The sequence below is a fragment of the Miniopterus schreibersii genome (assembly GCF_964146895.1).
Source record: "Miniopterus schreibersii genome assembly, chromosome: 7".
NCBI lineage: Eukaryota > Metazoa > Chordata > Mammalia > Chiroptera > Miniopteridae > Miniopterus > Miniopterus schreibersii.
Genome location: NC_138108.1, coordinates 70,156,960 through 70,173,690, shown reverse-complemented (window position 1 = coordinate 70,173,690; position 16,731 = coordinate 70,156,960). Strand labels below are relative to the sequence as shown.

Here is a 16,731-nt window from a genome sequence, read left to right as displayed (position 1 = left end):
ATATATGCATATAAATTCTTTGGTCAATCTTTTCCTGCCCCTCCCCCCCGAGATTCATCAGGCTGTTCCATGCTTCCATGTCTCTGGATCTATTTTGTTAGTTTATTTTGTTCATTAGATTCCACATATGAGCGAGATCATGTGATACTTGTCTTTCTCTCACTGGCTTATTTCACTTAGCATAATATTCTCCAGCTCCTTCCATGCTGTCCCAAAGGGTAAAGGAACCCCTCTTTTTACAGCTGCGTAGTATTCCACGGTGTAAATGTCCCACAGCTTTTTTTATCCACTCATCTACTGATGGGCACTTGGGCTATTTCCAGATCTTAGTTATTGTAATGGGATCCTGTGTCTTTAATATCCGAGGCACTTAAGCCGAAATTTGCATTCCAAAAAGATGGTTCCAAAGAAAGTAGGTCTTGGGAGTCCTCTTCATTTTCTAGCCCAGAAGCTTTAAGGTTTGGACAACACATTTCACAGTCAGAAGGACAGTGAACTAAAGGAAGACGGACAAACACTAAAGGCACTGTGACCAACGTGTAAACAACGCAAGCTGTATCTGTACTTACAAGGAAAGATTGCAGAAATATGCCAGTATGTCTTTCACTACATGTTAATCTGTTAATAAAATTAAATGAAGTGTGTACAGTAGGGTGTATCAGTGCAGCGTTCTGATAAGTCTTGACTCTTAAAAATACCTGCCTCTGGTTTTGGAAGATCCAGCAATTAACTGGTTACTGATGATAGTTAGATATATTGATTTTTTTTTTCATGTATGGTAATGTTAGTAAAGGCTGAGTAAACACTTTGAATGATTTTCCTAAGAGCTAAATAGTAAATGACAATGTTTCTCCTGAGAGACCAGTAAGGTCTCACTGTAAGGGAACAGAAACCATTTTAAATGCATTAAGAAATTAAGGTAAGATAAGTCTGTATTGTACCACTCAGCAAACTATAGTATGTTTGAGTTTTTTAAAACAATTTATTAAAGGAGTTATGATATCCTAATTTAAGAGTCTTTGAATCTTTTAAAATTTGGTAGTGATCTGGTCAACTGGCCTCTGGGACCTTGGAGATTTTCAAAGAATATAATTTTTTCATTAAGATAGTCATAGCTTGAGTCCTATAGGCTGGGGCTCCTAAAAATTCTTCCTGAAGGTGATAAAGAATTATTCTTAGAAACTGATTTGAGAAAAGCTAGTATTTAAAGAATCTTCTTCATAAGTTTTGTCTATATTTGCTATGTAAATATGTATTCCCATCATTTTATTACTTTTGTTCCTTATTGTAGTTATACTCTGTTCCTTTGCAAATAGAATGCAAAATAAATGTGCCTTTGTAACTTGAAAAATAAGATAAAATCTTAACTCTGTAAGAAAAACTATTGAGATAGGATTAATTTTCCTCAAAGGCACTGCAAGTATGTTAGTTCATATTTTTACTATATGAAATACATATAACATGTGTACATATGAATATTATATCTTTATTTTCTCTATATACACATACACATTCATTAAAAAATCCTGAAATAATAATCATCTGCAATATCCTCTTATAGCAATGAGTCCACAAAGTATAAATGATTGACGTCTTTCAGAAATCTCAAGACAACCAGGTGGTAAAATTATTAACCATCCACGGGAACTTGGCTTCAAAGCAAATCAATTAGGGTTGGAATCTGTACCACCGGTATCCAAAGCACAGAACGTCCTGACCACCAGATGTCACCATTCTTCTATTTCCCTCCCAGTGCCAGAAGAGTCAGAGCTGTTATTTTCTTCCAAGGGATTGAGGGAAATAGGTGCCTCCCAATATTCGTGGGATTTCACCAAAAGATCTCATTAAGAGGAATCGTTCTGCCCTTGCGGATTTCCTGTGGTTCTTGAGCATCACATGGACAGTTTCTGACAGCTGTGTATCCAAGTGGCTGATCATTTGTGGCCCATCTGATCAGAAAATGTTGAAGTCATTTCCTCCGGTTTGAACTTAAAGGTAGGACTGACCTACGGTGTCTAGACCCTAGAGCGAACTCAACGCAAGAGAGGCCACAGGGTGGATTCTCTTAAGATCTTGGAGTCAGGAGACTTCCCTAACTAGCGCGGTGGCCTGAGAGCTCACTTACAAAATGAGGGAGTTGGATTAAGTCATTTCTAGGGTCCAAAAATTCCACGATTCTTTGTTTTTAAATGCCTCTGCCAGGGAAGGTGGCAGCAGGATGGGGTGATCCACGTTCAAGAAAGAAGACCCCGGGGAGGACAGTGAAATGGGGGTGGAGAAATCCTACAGGGAACAAAAGGGGAAGTTGAACATAGACTCTCATACAGTAACCTGACGTAGTGACTGTTTACATGGCCTGGAACTTACTGGGGTTATAAACCTTGTGATTTTTACCCCTAAGTAACCCACCAGGCCACCATCCTTGTATTCTAATGCCACTTAACAAGGATCTATAATGCTGAGAGGTGTAAATGTGCACATTCTCTCTCCTCGGGCTGGATTTAAGGTCATGGATTTAATGTCATGTCCGTCGATGTTCTTTGTGGTGCCTTCAGGACATGAGATACGTTTTATTTCTTTTTGCATTTACAACAGTACAGTGTTCCGCTAGCCTGTCCACAGCATTCATAAAATACGGGGGTGGAAGGGGGGAAGAGAAAGAGAAATGGAATTCATTTCTTGAGCGCCTACTATGTGCCAGGCATTGCTAAGTACTTAACGTATATTTTATTTCATCCTCAAAATAACTTCATGAAGCTAAATCCATATGGTTAAGTGGCTTGCCCAAGGTTACAAAAACCAAGTGGCGGAAACTCGCATTGCTTCGTTTAACCCATTCTGCCAGGGTGGAAAGGCTCAGGGCACGTTTGACACGCCTGAGCTCCCCGTCTTCCCGCCCTGGGCTTCACAATGCTGAAGAGCCCCGGTGCTCAGGGGCCTGGACTGCACCCCTCTGGAGGGTGCGCTGCTATATTAGCATTTGCACACTGCCCGTGACCTTGCTAGAATATTATTTACCGCGGGGCTCAAACTCTCTCCTTTCTCTCTCCCTTTGGGCTGCGGAATAGTACGGATAGAAGTCCTCTCCGCCAGGGTTGATAGTTTGCAGACGGCCCCTGGGCGGCTGGGGCGTTTCGAATTGGCTGAGCGCTCCGCCGGGGAGGGCGGGGAGTTTGCCGAACGTCCCTGGCCGAAATCCCTGCCTCCCAGAGCCCCGAGCCGGGCGGCGGGGTGAAGTTGGAGAGGTCGGGCAGGGGAGGGCTGGGAGAAACAGCGGACCGACCCCCGCCCCGGTCGGCGGAGCCCCGGAGGAGTGTCTCCGCCGCGTCCGGGCCGGGTGCGGACGCGCCGCGCGCAGCCGCCAGGGCTGGGAGTTTGCAGACCGTCCCTGCCGCGGCCAGCTCGGCGGCGGCCCTGCGGCTCCCGCGGCTGCGGCGGTGGCCCCAGGCGCGTTCCGGCCGGGTAGCCGCACCGCAGGCTCCGGGCGCCGCCGCCCCGCGCCCCCCGCGCCTCGGGCCCCGCAGGACGGCGCCTGGTGGGCGCTCCCGGCGGCTGCTGCTGCTGCTGCCCGACAAGGAGGTGAGAGCCGCTGGGTCGGGGCGATCGCGTCGAAACTCGTCATCCCCGGGGAAGATGCACGCAGAGCGGACCGCGGAGGGCGCAGGCGGCTGGGCGCGGGCGGCGAGCGCGCGTGCCGAGGGTGGCGCAGCCGGGGCTTCCGCGCGCCGCCCCTCTGCCGCCTGCGTGGGTGCCCCGGCCGCGGCCGCTCTGCGGGACCCGGGGTGCAGCCGCGGACGCGCCTGTGGGCGCCCACCTGCCCGTGGCAGCCCGTATCCAGGGGAGGCTGCAGGCCCCCAGGACCCGTGGAGAAGCGGTTTGTGGGCTTTTCTAGTGACTGTCCAGAGGAGGGTTCGGTGGTGCGGGCTGGAGGTGGCCGCTGGGGACGGCGGCTGGACGCTCAGACGGCGCAGGAGCTTTGGCGGGGTCATGCTGGGGGTGTGGGCCGGGCTGGGGGTCCCCGGGACCTGGGCGCTCGGGGTCCCCGGGACCTGGGCGCTCGGGGCGGGCTCAGTGACGAGGAAGACGAAGGGAGGCTGGCGCGGGGCCCCAGGGGACGGGGATGCGGCGGGCGCGCGCTCTGGCCCGGTGACCAGGGAAGTCCGGCGGTGCCCCCCGTCCTTGGGGACGGCCGGAGGCCCGCGACCCGGCGGGCGCGCTGGGCCAGCCCGGAGAGGCCACGGGGCGCGCAGAGTCCACACCCGCGCACACTCCCCGAGAGCATGCTCAGTGCGGCCCTGGGAACTTCCTGCCGAGTCGCCCGCGCCCCGGCCCCCTCCCCGCCCGCCGCTGGCGAAGTTGGGGGCGGCGCGCTCTCGAGTGGGGGGCGCGGCGCCCGCCTGTCGCCCTTCGGCGTCCCGTTCCCCGCATCCCCTTTGCCCGGCCCCTGGCGCTTCTCTCTCCCGCCGCCCAGCAGCCGGGGACAGGCGTGGGTGTCACACCCCGGGCGCCCGGGCGGGGCGGGAGGCCGGGTGGCCGGAGGCCTGGCGGTTCGGTTGGGCCGCCTGCCCGGTGGACCCGCTCGTGGTGCGCTCGCCAGGCGCGCGGACGCGGCGCGGGGAGCAGACGGGGGGAAGGGGGCGTGAGCGCGGGCCTGGCGCGCGGAGCTGTCACACACAAAGCCTCGGGTGCGTCGCTACGCGCCGTGGAGGGAAGAGTGCGGCGCGCACCCGTCCCGCAGCCTCTGGAGCACCGGCGGGGTGCTAGGTGCCCGGGGGATGCCACTGCAAGGCGACGCCTATGGTTTTCAGAGGTGCTGCAGGTCGAGTCTGGGACCCGGGACTCCTGGCACTTCCCGCGAGGCCTGGCCCTGGACAGGCGCGCTTCTGCGCGTGGCTCTGGCAGCCCCGTTAGGGACCGATGGACGCCTAGGAGGCTGTGCAGTTGCGGAGGAGAAAGCTGAGGTCTGGGTGGGGATCCGGTGGGATGGCAGCACTGCACTTGAAAACACTTGAATCCAAGTGTTAGAGGCAGGATCTCATTCTAAAGAGGCAAGCGGGAAGCCGGCACCCTAAATTTATTGGCTGTTAGGGTGAGAGCAAAGCTCCCCTGTCCAGAGGTCTTTTAAGTTTTCTTTAGTTTCCAAGTTGATGTCCGTGTAGTCGCCCTGAAACGGAGAGGCCGGAGACAGGAGCTGGTGCCGGACAGGGAAGAGGGTGACCGTCGCCCGCTGCCCCTTTCATCGGCTGGCAGGAGAGGAAAAGGAAGCTGCTTGGCCTGGCAGAGCCGGGTACCTGGACGTAAGCTTTGGGCTTTTCCTTTCATCTCCCCCTGTGTTCCAGCCTGCCTTCCGCATCTAGGAGACTTGTGACTGGAGTCGTTAGGAGACAGGAGTCTGCAGTCCTGGTCTGGGGCTTTGCCCGGCTTGCCCCTACGCAGGCGGCACTGGTTGGTTTGAAGGCAGACTGCCGTGGCACCCAGGCTGCGGGGCTCGCCCAGATCTGCCAGTGGCATCTGTGTGTTTCATTCAGCTGGTGCTGCAGAGCCGCTCAGGGGCTTTCAGACCTTCTCAGCAGTGCCCATGTCGAGTGCTGTGTGTTTGGAAGTGTGAGTACAGTTCTCATTTATATATAGTCACACATCCATGTAGGTTTTTATAAAGAAGCATGGCATGTGTACGTACAGATGCAGTGTTCTTTGGTAGCATCTTGGGGCTGGAAGGGACCTCAGGAGATCACAGAAATTCAAATTTTCTCCTTTCCTATTCAGTTTCCTCAGTTTAAAAATAACCAACCAGCCTTCTGCCCAGCTGGCTTCCCAAAGCTTTTGATGTCAGATTCCCCCTGTGATCCTCACCCAGGGGAGGCCTTTGGCGTCTCTGGCTCCTCAGGATCTGGTCTAGATGCACTCTGACGTTTGACATGACTTTTCCTAATGCTCCAGGTAGCTTGGGATCTAAGCCCCTGCAGAGTCACTCTTAGATTGATTTTGGCAGGGGACAGGCAATGATGTCTAGAGAATTGCAAAGAGCGGTCATCGGTAAAACTTGGGTTGGAAAGTTTGTGTCCTCTGCTCTGTGGTCATCTGGGTGGGTAGTTGCTCGGCTCCGTCCCAAGAGCAGTGGGGACTCATTTTTACCTTCTTCTGCTCCTGCATCTGGGCCTTTTGGCTCTAGGAAGGTGGGGTGGTAGCTGGGCTTGGTATTCTGTGCTGATGGGATTATAGTAGGTCTCGGGAAAGCACGTGCCATCAGGAGTGTTGTCTCTGGGGGTTTGTTTTGGTGGATGTCAAAGTTTGGGGAAGGATCCTGGTGTCAGGTGAACAGTTAACAGATAGTCTTGGCTGAAGGAAGGTGTATGTGTTGCAGAAATCAGATACTTAAAAAAAAAAAAGAGGAAATCATTTTATATTTGGGGGGAGAGTGCCACGTGGGTGACAGTTGAGAGGTTTGGGTCAGAAATGAATTTGGTACTTGTCAGTGCATGTTTTACTAGGCTGCCTTCAAAGTTCATAATTGCTTTGAAGTATAGAGTCCCTCTTAATAGCCTGAATAAAGCCATGCTTTTAAATTTCTGTTTGAAACCGAGTAAAGTTCTCCCCATCTTAAAGTTTTTAATCTAAGCCATGTCCCTATACTCTCTTGCATCCTCTGTCAACATCAAAAATCCAAGCACAGTTTTGGTGACCTCTGTGCCAGCTGCAGGTGTCCTCATTGAGTGTTTATTGGGCAGCCACCATGAGCCACACTGTGCTGGTGCTGGGTATAAAGATGGCCTTTTTCAAAATTACCTCCTCACTTTTAATTTATCTGACCTTCTCTTTCAGTGTGTTAATGCAAACTAATAGCTCTTGGAAAGCCGCCAAGGTGGGTCCCCGGAGCTTTAGGACTGTAACCATGTTTTCAGCTGGAAGAGTTGGGACTTGAGCTGTGTTTGCCCACTTGCGCTGTTTTATTTATTTACTTGTGTGTGTTTTTTTCATTGCCACAGCTAAATGCATCCTTCCCCTACATTGTCACATTTGGAAGGCTGTATGTGTGCATGAGAGCGGTTGGAGGAATCACAATTTCTTCAAAATCCTACAGCTCTCTTGTATGAATACACAACTTTCTGGAAAGAAAACAGAGGCCTTTCTGCGGGGACCCTTTGGCCTCAAAAATCAGGAGAGGCAAAGGGGATAAGCTCTTGTAGCTGGATTTGGTGGGAGCAGTTCTCCCTGTAAACTCACAGCCCCTCTGCTATGCCTGTGGCTATGCCTTCTGGGCCTTGACCTCGGCTGGGGCTGGTACCTAGGATGGCTGAGGAGTATTTCTCTGTTCTGTTGCCGGTGAAGTCAGGAGTGGCATTATCCAAGTACTTTGTTACTTGTCAGAGTTAAGTACCAGTGTTTGTAATTTAGATACTTACAAAAAAGTTAGCACTTCAAGGTTATCCCTAGGATAATAAAGGCCCCGCTTATTTGCATCCCTCTGTGATTTTTGTGGCTGGCCCTTGAGGGAATGTGAGCTGCCCACGCACTTCTGTGGACCCGCCTCTTCTTAGTATTGCAGTTCTGAGCACAGACAGCTTGTAAATCCTGTCATGCTGGCTAGATGCTTTTCCTAAGTATCTTACCCAGCACAGTCTTCCACTATAACAGTCTGCATCTCTTTCATGGCTCAGTCCCCCCTTGGGAGTGTGTTGTGTTGCTGTTCAGTGTAGAGATTATATGTCTTGGAGACATTTTAAGAGTAGGTGGGCAAGAAAATAGAGATGGTGATGAAAAAATGTATCTCCTATATTTGACACAATCGCAGATGCTTCTTTTGTATTTCACTTACTCATTGCAACACTGAGGTAGATACTAATGTCATTTCCAGTTTATACATAGAGAGGCTGAGACATTAGGAGTTCATGAAACCTGGTCAAGGCCAGACACAGCTAGCAGGTGGCAGGGGGAGGATTCAAGCCCAGGTGGTCTAGGTCCAGGGCCCATGTTTGCTGGACTATGCTTAGTTGTTAAGGCTGAGAACCTCACCCTGTACTAGCCAGTACCTTCTTTCCAGTGAAAGCCAAGAGAAGTCTTAGACACTCAGGGGCTGGCAGGGACTTGAGGAAGATCCCTCTGGATCCTTGCTCTTTCTAGCTGAGGACATGGAGGTGCAGGGAGGTAGAAGGACCTGCTCTGTCTCACCAGCAGGTAGCTGTGGGAATGCTGGGCCTCAGTGCTGACCCTTGGTCCCACAGGAACAATGGATAACAACTGATAACAGATATGTGCCTGCTTTGTTTGTAGAGTTCATCCAGGGAGAGAATGTGATGGTCTTTCACATCTGCCCCTTGCACTCCTAGAACCCTCTGTGTGCTCATAACCCCCCTTAACCTTAGAATCTGGTGAGGAGCAAGGGGGGGGGGGTGTCCAAGTGCCTCACTATCCCCAAATGGGAGAATCCAAGCAACTTTTGTGCCTTTAAGTGAGGTGTTCCTTTTTTTATGCCACCTTTTAAGTTTGACACCTTAAGAATGTAGTCTGGGCCCTGGCCGGGTAGCTTAGTTGGTTAGAGTGTTGTCCTGATACACCAAGTTTGTGGGTGCTTTCCCCGATCAGGACATATACAAGAAGCGGTGATAAATGCATAAATAAGTGGAACAACAAATTGATGTTTCTTTGTCTCTGTCTGTCTCTCTGTCTCTCTCTTAAAAAATCATTTAAAAAAAGAATATAGTCTGGGATGGACTTTAGGTTTCACTCTGAAATTCTTATTTTCTCTTCTTCTGTGTCTCTGTCTTAGGGCTCCTGGCCCCTCTCAGCATTGATTTCTGTGCTTGAGGAGCATGGGTTGGGCAAGGCGTGCTATTTCTTAACAGTTCCAAAACAGGGCTGGTGAGGATGTCCCCACAGTGTATGTGGAATCCTAGAACGATTGCTGAGGCCCTGTAAAATGTTTCTCTGACCACTGGGATCTTCTTGCTTCCTGGGATTTTCCTGTTGGGCATACGGCGGGCACCGTTCCCTTTTAGTTGTACTCCTTTCCTGGGAGCAGGGTTGCATCAGGCCCGTCAGTGCTCTCGCCTGTCCTGATTCTGAGCATTTCTGGTTAGTAGCCCTTAGCTGCTCAAGGAGGTTAAGTCTAGGCCTGCTCACACCCACTCAGGAGAGCTCCGTTCAGCTCTGAGACAATAGGCAAATGAAGAGCACTTTCATTCAGGCCTCCTGACCACGGTGGGCCTCAGCTCTGATGTTGAAAAGTAAGGGGGTTGAATGAGCTCCCCAAAGTTCCGTTCAGTCCTCATGCTGCGTAATCCTGCCTCTGTGGCGGAGGAAGTGTAGAATACGGAAATAAAATTCCTTTAGGGAAAATAGAAAAAAATGTTCAGGAAAAACTCAGGTTGTTTTTGCCATTGCTGGCAGAGGAGTAGATAGTTCCAATGCTCACCTGCGAAGAACTAGCCCTCTGTTACCGCTCTCTCTCGGGATGTTTATTTTTGAATGGTGAGAAGTAAAAAACCTTGCACCTTGCGTCTCAGCCTAGAAATAACCTGCTTCCCCTACTGAAGCTATTTTTCCCCCCTGGGAAATAGAGATTCAAAGAGCAGAAGATGACCCAGCCCAGGGAGGGCCGTGGTTCTGTGGCACAGCGCCCGGGGAAAGTGGCCACGTATTTGCACTGCCACCAGCTGGGCCCAATTCTGTAACATACCTGCGTGGCTGCTTCACTATGAAACCACTTTGAAAGAACTGAGAGTTTGATATCAATCTCCCTGCAGCTGCTGCTGCTTTTTTTTTTTTTTTTTTACCATCTGTTATTTTCAACGCCAACTTTTTATTTACTAGTGTTCATGCTAATGAGGAGTTTTCTAAATGACCAATTCTTCCTCTTTTATATCTTGTTTAGAAAAGCGGTCTCTCTGCCTCCCGCTAAGTGTGATTTTTCTGCTTTCTTAGTCTTTCAGTGTGGTGGACGTCCCTCCCCCACCTCCTGTAATTTCTCAGAGGCACCAAGGTTGGAGGCAGCACCAAGTGGGGATTTGGAGAGGAAGGGGCACTTTCCTTCTCCCTCCTCCCTGATAATAATGTTCATCATATGAGGACTCCTCACTCTTCTGTGAGACCTTTGCCAACACAACTTCAGGCCCCTCTGTCCATGGGGATGGCCTTCCCTTTTTACAAAGTTCTCAGCTCCAGTGATGAAGGATGGTACGTTTCCCCTCCTCCCCTTATGTGATTTCTAACTCTTGTGCCTGCTAGATTTAAAGGTGGCACTGTTCTGTGGACAGTCCTTCGCTATATGTTATATAGTATGCACAAATGTAATTCTCTTGGGTAAGTGTTATCAACTTTTTTCTACAGGTTCACCATTCCTTATTTGCTATTCTGATGTCCAGTGAGCTCCAGAGAGGGAATTTTTCCCCAGGTTGCTTAAAAAAATACATCTGGCCCCAAGGGTTTCTTAGAAAGGAGTAGAGCGCTCTAGTAGGCATGACTGGAAACTCCATTGCCTTGTACAGGGCCCGACGCCGATGCACATGATCAGCGTGGCATGTACTGAAGGGTGAACTTTCTCTGCAGTCTGCTGGCTGTTTTTATGTCGGTCAGTTCAGTGCTCTGTGATTCCGGTTTCTGTTCTGTCAGATGAGGCATCTCAGCTTCTACATCTGTGGGATTCTATCAGTGTATCTTCTTGGCTGAGCTCGGCACACTCATCTGCTCAGTTTCTTTAACTTGACCTTAAGAATATTCTCAGGTGTTTTCCCAGTCTTGAGATCCTGTTTGGTTGTGTCTGTTTAGAGTTCTGTTTTTTAAATCAGTGGACCCTTTGTAGACATTTTGTCATTTCTCCCTCACCATGGGCCTAATTCATGGGCTCGTGAAGCCCAACAGCTTGGGACTTTGTGTGTGAGTGAGTGAGAGAGTGTGTGTGTGTGTGTCCATTTTCACATACCGCTAGTGCTGATTACCGTATTGTCGTATTATCTGAAAAGTGGGAGTGATCAGAGTTAGAGCTGAAGATCTGGAGTAGCCATCAGTTCGATGAAGTCCCTAGACAATTTCTGTGGAAGTGTTATCGGAGAAATTGGGGTGTCCCCTTCCCCACTGGGTGCCGGGGTGGGGTCCTTACGATATCTCGAGAAAAATAATTTTCTGAGACTCGCACGGGAGGATGAGTGATTTTCATTTGCGTGAAATTACATTCCTGGGTTTCCAAAGTCCCATTCCGGCCGTAGAAGAAGTGTAGCTGGGGTTTCAGTAAAGCTAGAAGCAAAGCCAGTGTCCAGAGTTTCCGTTCCATGTTGCAGCTGGGTCCAGTCCAGCATCAGGCGAGCTGCAGTTCGTTAGTCACTTGCGTGTGGGGTCCACATGGCCGCGGACCACGTGGGAGAGTACAGGAGAGTGCACCCCAAGCAATAAGAGTCCCAAGAGCATAAGAGGAACCAACAACACAAGAGCACAAGAGAGCGAGCTTCTTTGTTGGGGGACTAAGTACCCCAGTGTTCCTGTGCTTGCCGTGGCCACGCCCATTCTGGCCAGTGACCCGTTTCCAGGTGTGACTCACAGACGAGTACCTTTCTGATGTCACCCCAGCTTTACTGGGAATGTGTCCGTCCTCCCGGTCCAGTCCCTTCCCCCAGCCATCTGCAGGGAATCGGCCAGCGGCTCCCTGGGGAGTGCAAAGCTGCAGCTTCCTGGCAAAGCTGCCTAAATGACATGCCTATAATATTTGGCCTTCCCTTCGCTCCATTCCTGTTATTAATAACTAGCTAATTTCGGCCAAATATCAGAAGGATTTTGTTACTGTGGCTTTTCCCGTAGTACATACTCGGAGATTGTATGGATAGTGATTTTACTGTGCTTTCCTATAGGCGCCAGTAAAGGTTTTCCGCGGTAATGAGTTGCTTATTCTACATAATGCCTTTTGCCTGCTTGCCGCGGTAACTAGAATCAGACACCGCTTTCCATGTTTCGGGCCGTGCCTGGCTCGCGCCCTCCAAGTTTCGTGTCCTCCAAGTCTCAGACTTCCTTTTTGCCAGTCCAGTGGCTTCAAGAGAGACTTTTCTATTTCCCCATCTTCAGTCTTATGAAGATTATGAAACTTTGTAGCTCTTCTATTACTGCCGTAACAAATAACCACAGACGCAGTGGCTTAAAGCAACACCAGTTTATTGTTTTATAATTTTGTAGGTCACAGGTTCAGCATGAGCCTCGCTGGCTAAGATCGCAGTGTCCGTTCCTTTTGGAGGCTCTGCGGGAGAATCCGTGTCCTTGCCTCGTCCAGCTTCTCGAGACCACCCACATTCACAGGCTTGTGCTCCCTTCCTCCCTTCCTCCTGTCCCTCTGCCCCCAGGGTGGCACTCTGACCACAGCTGGGAAAGGTTCTCTGATTTTTTTTTTCTCGCTTTTCTGCCATGGTTTATTCTTAAAAAATTAAACATTGATCATTAACAATAAATGCATAATTTACAAAAATCCAATATTTGTTCATAGGATTTATACATACAGGCGTTACATGACATTCTTCTGAGAGGCTAAACTTAGATATAAGAACATGAATTAATTTGATGCCTGGATATACATGAAAAAGTAAGAAACTATATACATGAAGGCTTAAGTTTTACATAAATATAAGAAATATTACATTCTAAGAAAGGATCTCTGATTTTAGGGATCTCTGTGATTAGATTGGGCCCACCCAACTAATCCAGGATACTCTCCTCATCTCAGGGCCTTTAACTTGATCGAGTCTGCCCTCTTAAGTTAACAGGTTCACGGGTTCCAGGGTTTAGGAACTGAACATCTTTGGGGGCCACTTATCTGTCTACCACAGTCCTCAAAACGTTTTGCAAAGAAATGGTTTTCTATGCTTTCTGCACAGGAACTCTTCCTTTCCACTGAAGATCTTTACTGTCATAGGAAGTGTGCCTATTTCCTTGTTGGTCATAGTTTTTAATTCAGTTGTCTCTTAGTTTCCACCAGGGATTGGTTCCAGGATCCCTCTCGGGTACCAAAATTCTTGGCAGCTCAAATTCCTTATATAAAACGGTGAAGTATTTGCATATAACCTGTATTTGCATTTAGGCTACAGCTGAGTGTGCCTACACATCACTTCATTTTCATGGATTCAGTAGTGCTGGGCATGTGGCAAGTTTTCTGGGATTTTTTGAAAACGTATTTTTGGTCTGCAGTTGGTAGAATCCATGGATTTTAAGTCAGTGGATACAGAGGGCTGACTGTATATTCAAATAAACCATTTGCAAAACGCTGTAGCTAAGGTTCAAGTTCAGCTGTGGGTAGACACTGAGCTACGTATGTTTACATGTTCCAGTTTATGTAATTGTCAGCAGTCCTGCGATTGCACTGAGGAAACTGAGGTGCACAGGAAACTTGCCCAGGGCCATGTAGCCAGAAGCAGTGAAGTCAGGGTATGAACGTGGATCTTACCGATTCCAAAGCCTAGCTCTTTTCACTCTGCCTTCCTGCGTCAGAAGTGATAATGGAAAGAACAAAATGAGAAATGGTAATGGGAAAACTTAAAATAATGTAAAATCACTCTGCTTCTGCCAGGGTGATGACAAACTAAGCATTGCCTGTGGTAGACTGATTGCACTAATGGTCCCGATTGATGGCCTCCCTGTGTCCACGCTCTTTACCTTGTAACTCTTAGTTCCCTCCCCTTCCCTCCCCCACCACTGGGATTGGCCATGTGGCCTGCTTTGGCCAGTGGGATGTTAACAAATGCCATGTAAACAGAGTTCAGAAGAGTGTAGGTGTTTCTAACAGTCATTTACACAGCTGGGCGAGCTCTCCTAAATGCTTGCCACCGCCATGAGAACATGCCCAGACTAGCCTAATAGAGAGGTCTGAGAAACACTTGCGGATGAGCCAGATTGTGGCAGCCGAGGCCATCTTATATAAGCCAGCCCCCAACTGAACTGTTGGCCGCTCAAAATCTCCTGAATGTGTCTTGCCCAGATCAGTTAAGCCAGATCACCAGAACCACCCAGCTGACCTGTAGAGTTATAGCAATAATCGATGATTGTAGTTTTAAGCCACTGAGTCCTGGGGAAGTTTGTTATACAGCAGTTGCTAACTGATACACAGCTCTTGTCAGATATTTAAATAGCATAAGAAATATTTTAGTGTCCTTTTGAAGATCCTTTTAGACTAGTAACTAAATATTTTCTTTAAAAAAAATTAATGTTTTTAAATATTCTCTTAAGATTATACTTTAGGCTCAAGAACTTGCCCATTATATCTACCCCCACACTCCTTTAATTCTCTCGATGCTCCTATGGAAATTACACTAAGTAAATCTGGCAGATGTGAAACTAACCCATTTCCTGTGTCATACTCAAACTTTCTTTTCTATTTATTAAGTTTTTGCTATTTAATATTATACCTGGTTGGCTTATATAGGAACCTTTTCAGGTAATTCTAAAATGTTCCATTATAAGTAATATTACCCTCCCCCCCATTTTTCCTAATTGAATTGAGGCTCTCTTGCGGAAACTAGCTGGAATTAACATGGACACAAATTCCATTCAAGTGCTAATTATTTATTCATTAGATTCCAGCAGTGGCTTTTTTGGCGATATAATGGGAGTCCATTAGTGGCAGAGGTAGAGAGACAGTGATCTTGGCTTCTTTTACAACACCTTTCTGGCAGCTGGTCCTCACCGCCACATTGCTGAATTAGGGTGGTATTATTTCTGAGCATAATAAGATTTGGAGACATTAAATCATGGACATTTGGGGTTGGAAAGACTTTGGAAAACATTTATCTTTTTCACTCAGGCCTAATTGGGCCCTTCAAGGCCAAATTTCTCCAATACCTAAATTTTCCAGGCTGTCAGGAAAGGATGACAGTGTTATTTACGTGTTGTGACTAAGGAGACTGATGAAGAGGAGCCAGGCAGGAAATACTTCAGAATGATCTGGATTTATCTTTCTAGAGCCTGAAATGCCAGGTGAAGAATGGTCACTGGCCCATTTATTTATTGGCAATGAGAACAGAATGAAAATAAATGGGCTTCAAGTACAGCTTGAAGAGCTTAGGAACAGTCTGAGAAATGTCCCCCAAATAAGGTAGGTCCTTTGACACAACAGGTTCTCCTGAGCATTTTCGATCTTAGCTTTCCTGCTTGGGTTAGGTGGGTGGCCATCTCTGCAGGTGGTTGGCCCCTATAATTAATAAGGACGCCTCCGGGTGCTGGCAACAGAAACCCGCCAGAGCTTGCTTCAACCAGAAGCGGAGAATTCACATTAGGGCTCCGGGAGCAGGAGCCAGGACCTGCCCCAGGAACCCCTTTTGCTTCCCCTCTTCCTCCCCCTATCTGGCTGCTTCATTCTCCTCTCTGCCTCCTTCTGCTTTTCTTGTCTCAAGGGCTGAACTCGGGGGCGGGGGGGGGAAGGTCACTTGTTACTAGGAAGCCACCCAGCAAGACTGGTCTTGCTCTTGTAATGCCACTTCCAGTTTCCTGGGGAGTGTCTCCTCAGTGGCCCGGCTTGATGCTACCCAGAGGTGGGCAGAGTGTGGGAACTGCACTATGGATTTGGCTAGTTCCGGGGAGTCTTGTGGGGGCATTTTAGAAATTTATGGAGCAGTTTGATTGTCAGTGATTGAGGGGCACTGCTCGCATTTATTGGGTGGGGACCAGGGATTCCAGCCAGCTGTGATGGTTAGAATAGTCTTATACCCCAGAGTGTATCCTGTGTTCCACTGTGAGATGATCATGGATGAAAAAACAAAGCTGGCTGGGTTATTACCTGAACCTGGAGACCTCACACACACATAAACAAGGACTGTTTGCACAGTTTAAGTAAGCATTGACTTTCTTAGTGGATAAAGAGAGATTGTGCTTTGTTTTGTTGGGAAATTTGTCAAGAGGTGTTTGCCAGAAATCACGCCACCCATGGCCTCACCACGTCACCTGGCGTCAGTCCACACCTGTACCTGACCCTCTGTTTGATTTTACATTCAAGTATAAGCATCTCATAATTGCATCATACCTTCTAGATTAGTCTTGCCCAATGAGTTGCATATTGAAATGTGTGTGAGATTTGTGATAAATTATTTTCCTTTTATTCTCATTTATGTTACTCTTACGGCAATAAATATATATGTTTCAAGTTGCATTTAGGAAGTTTTTCTAAGAATTTGATTTCAAATAGTAAAAGAGCATTAGAAGTTTGCTATACGCCTGGAGCTGATACAATTCAGAACACAGCGTTAGGGGAAGTGACTTGTAATTTTCCCATGGTCCGACGATTCAGCTAACTTAAATACTCTTAATACTAACAGTTTAAAAAATAAAAAGCTGTGGCTTGTGCATTGGGTATAGCTGAAGAAAAAAGAAACAGAGATGTTGGCCCCCTGCTGCACACCCTTCCCCCTCCCATGCGCGGGCTTTGGCTCCAGCTGGGCCAGGGTCGAGGTTGTAGGTCTCCTCATCTTTTGGAAAAGCCATAGGAGTAGGGCATAAAATCAGGTAATCACACGAGTTTCACATGCACCACTTTGTAGGGCTTCAAGGGGGATCTGTGAGCTTGCATGGGAAAAAATATTACACCTTGAGTCTCACTAACCTCTAACAAAAATTGAGCAGCTCCTGAACTTTGAACGTTGACCACAAATTACAGCAATGTTAGTGTTGCCTGTGACTCAGTCACCAATAGAAATTCGGTATTTTATATCACATCGTAGATGGCTAACAGATATCTTGAAACATTATGACTTTGAAATGATGGCGGTTTTTAGA

General features: G+C 48.2%; 1 protein-coding gene across 4 annotated transcripts in view; it reads left to right on the top strand.

The window, feature by feature from the left end:
* The first annotated feature begins 3,211 nt into the window (after nt 1–3,211).
* Nucleotides 3,212–16,731, top strand: part of MGAT5 (alpha-1,6-mannosylglycoprotein 6-beta-N-acetylglucosaminyltransferase) — a 310,933-nt gene continuing 297,413 nt past the window's right edge. For all 4 annotated transcript variants that reach the window (XM_081142187.1, XM_081142185.1, XM_081142186.1 and 1 more), the window contains exon 1: nt 3,212–3,579. The gene's annotated coding sequence lies outside the window, so the exon portion shown is untranslated. The remainder of the gene's footprint in view (nt 3,580–16,731) is intronic.